Source organism: Manis javanica, chromosome 11 (assembly GCF_040802235.1).
Source record: "Manis javanica isolate MJ-LG chromosome 11, MJ_LKY, whole genome shotgun sequence".
Taxonomy (NCBI): Eukaryota; Metazoa; Chordata; class Mammalia; order Pholidota; family Manidae; genus Manis; species Manis javanica.
The window spans coordinates 117,812,173-117,815,373 of NC_133166.1; the positions used below are offsets into that span (position 1 = coordinate 117,812,173).

Below are 3,201 nucleotides of genomic sequence, written 5' to 3' on the forward strand. Positions count from 1 at the left end.
CACCCCCGAACCTCTGGGAAGGGGAAGGGCTGGAAATCGAGCTAATCACCAATGGCAATGATTAAACAATCACTCCTGAGTTCTGTAAGTCCTTCTAGGGAATTATTGATCCTGAGACAGTCATGGGAACCCCTGATTTATAGCCAGTTGGTCAGAAGTACAGGAAGCAACCTTGGACTTGCTACCGGCATCTAAAGTGGGGGTCTGAGTCCTTAACCTGCTGGGTTCTGTGCTAATTCCAGAGAGTCAGTGTCAGAATTGAATTGTAGGACACCCTGCTGATATCTGGAAAATTGGAGAATTGGTGGTTGGGTGGAGGAGAAAACCCACATTTTGGTGTCAGTATTCTGAGCAAAAAACAGATCACAGCAGTTCGTTGTAATTAGGCCATAACAGCATATTCTTCTCACAGATCCCTGGATGGACTGCACTGAAATCTGGAGAGGCTATTTAAGAAGGCTTTTCCTTATTCATTACACTGAACAGAGAAGGTACAAAATATCTATGGAAATGCAGACATTTAGAGAGACATTATTCCATGAAACATATTTCACGAAAAGAATAATCTCAAACAAAAACATATATTGTTACAGATGCGGACTACAGAGAAAACTAAAGCTCAAAAGTTTAAGGAAAACGGATCTTACAGCAAGTTTGGAACGGGGATTCCCTTGTCATCCTCAAATTAGAAAGCAGTGTTAGAACTGAACTGCCATACAGCAGGTTTCTTTAAATAGTAATACCACATCAGTAATTTACAGAACAGTTTTACATGTAATTAACATTTGATTGGGGGAAAAATTTGAAACCTAAATGTTTTCTCTATATGTGGAAAATAAAAAATTCTGTACAGAAAAATCAAGCTGAATTACAAATTATTAGAGTAAATTATTTCAATAAAATATTAAACACAAAACAATATACAAAACTATTCTGTACACCAGTAGCAAATAAATAGAAAAGTTTTTTCCTGAGTTGCCATTTACACTAGCAACAAAAACTGAGACCTGAGATTAAATCTAACACTACACAGATAACTTCTTTATGAAGAAAAGGATAATATTGTACAGAAATACATTCACACAAAAAATACTGAGTAACCTATCATGTGCCAGGCACTGTTCTGTGAGCTGGGGACACAGCAAGACAAGACCCCCTGCTTTCATGAAGCTTAATTCCACCCAGTGGGAGAGCAACAGTAAAAAAATACTCAAATACTCAAACACACATAATATATCAAATGGTTACAAGTGCTATGAAAAGACAGATGACAGATGCAATGAAAAGCCTTTATTCAGTGAAGGCATCTTTGATAAGGTGACATTTGAGCAGAAATCAAAAGAGGTGAGGGAATAAAGGAGCTTTCTAAAATAAAATTTTTTAGGTAAGGGAATTGTAAGCATAAAGGAGAAATGCTACATATTCATGACTAGGAAAATTTGATGTCATAAAGAAATCAATGCTCCAAAACAATCTGTAAATTCATTACAATTTCAATGCAAATCATAGTATCTGGTCTTGGGAACTTTATAAGATGATTGTACAGTTCATGTGCAAGAGCAAAGGGTCAAGAATAGTAAGAAAGACATTTTTTAAGGCAAATGCTACCACATTCAAGCATGTTTTATTTATAAAGTAATCATAGCATGGGGATGGGCGAATAGGCCAGGAGAACATAGAATAAGACTTAAAGTAACTCATGCATATTTGAAACCTTAATATATGCAGAAGTAATGTTATAATCAGCAGAGGAAGGATTAACTTCATCAAACGATGTTAGAGAAAAATAAAATTACATCACTACTTAACACCAAACACAAAAACACATTCTAAGTGATTAAAAGACCTCAATATGAAAGGCAAATATTTAATATTTTTGGAATAAGAATATCTTTCTGACTTTAAGGTAAGGAAGAAGTTTTTAAACAAGACACAAAAGCACAAACCACTAAGAAAAGGATTGACAAATCCTACATTAAAAGAAATTTTGTGCATCAGAGACCACAGCATACTAAAAAGAGAAGCCACAAATGGAAGATACAGTTTCTGAAACTAATATAAGCCAAAAATAGCATCCTACATAAAACATATAAAGTATAACTAAAAATCAGTAAGGAAAACACCAATAACCCAGCAGGAAAAAAATGTATAGAATATAAACAGTTCATACCACTGAACACATAAAAGAACAGCCAGTGAACTCTTGAGAGATTACATAACTTCATTAATCAGAAATATGCAAATTAAAATTACAACAAAATATAATTTCATGTTCTATCAGATTGGCAATATTAAAGCATCTGACTGAACCAGGTGATGACAGGGATTTGAAATTGCACAAGTGGCAGCATTAACTGGTACAATTACTATAGGTGAGCAATTTGCAACAGCCTAGAATTGAAAATACTCATAGCTATTACCCAGAAATGTCATTCCTAGATTCCCACCTCAGAGAAACTCTCACACATGTGCACAAAACAACATACAAAAGATTTCCCCTGGATTATAGTAGTAAAAATGTGGTAATCTGAAAAAGGGTCTAACACTGGGGAACAAAATTAGTTTGTAGAAAATTTCTAAACAGAATACTACAAATGACTAAATCTTCAGAAACCAGGACACAAAAGACAGGCAAAATATGTCAAAGATATAATGTTACAAAGAAAAAAAGAAGAAATAGCAGGTTCAACTTAAAATTTTCTTCCAAAAACCAAAAGACATAGTGGAATGCCAACAGTCTGAATTTTAACTGACATCTATCCTAAAAGGGAGAGAACCAAAAAATCCATGGGGGTACCACGAATCAGGTGGGTTTGCAGAATGAATGGAACCTCTCTTCAATCTCCCTGTTCCAAAAATCCACTTGATAACATATCCTCAAGTAGAGGATTTATGAGATATTAAACAATAAAAACAGATACTATACTTAATCTTGGACCAAAAAAAACCCAAGACTCCCATCAGGCCTTGCCTCCCAAACTTTCACTCAAGCCCACAAAAGCAGCCTTAAAGCTGTTCCTTATGAAATTCCGTATCTACTCTCCCAATAACCAGTCTAATCCTTGCCCAGGAAAGCGCCCCAGTGGTACATTCCTCCACAGTCCAGGAAGTAAGGAAATTCTGTTTCAAACTGAATTTTTGCCACAGAGCTGTCCTACTGCCAGCTCCCCAAGAGCACTGCTCATTTGCATATCTGCACTC

The 3,201-nt window shown here is 35.6% G+C and overlaps 1 pseudogene; it reads right to left on the bottom strand.

The window, feature by feature from the left end:
- Positions 1–2,788: 2,788 nt before the first annotated feature.
- LOC118967914 (U2 spliceosomal RNA) lies at positions 2,789–2,961 on the bottom strand (annotated as a pseudogene).
- Between the last annotated feature and the right edge of the window lie 240 nt (positions 2,962–3,201).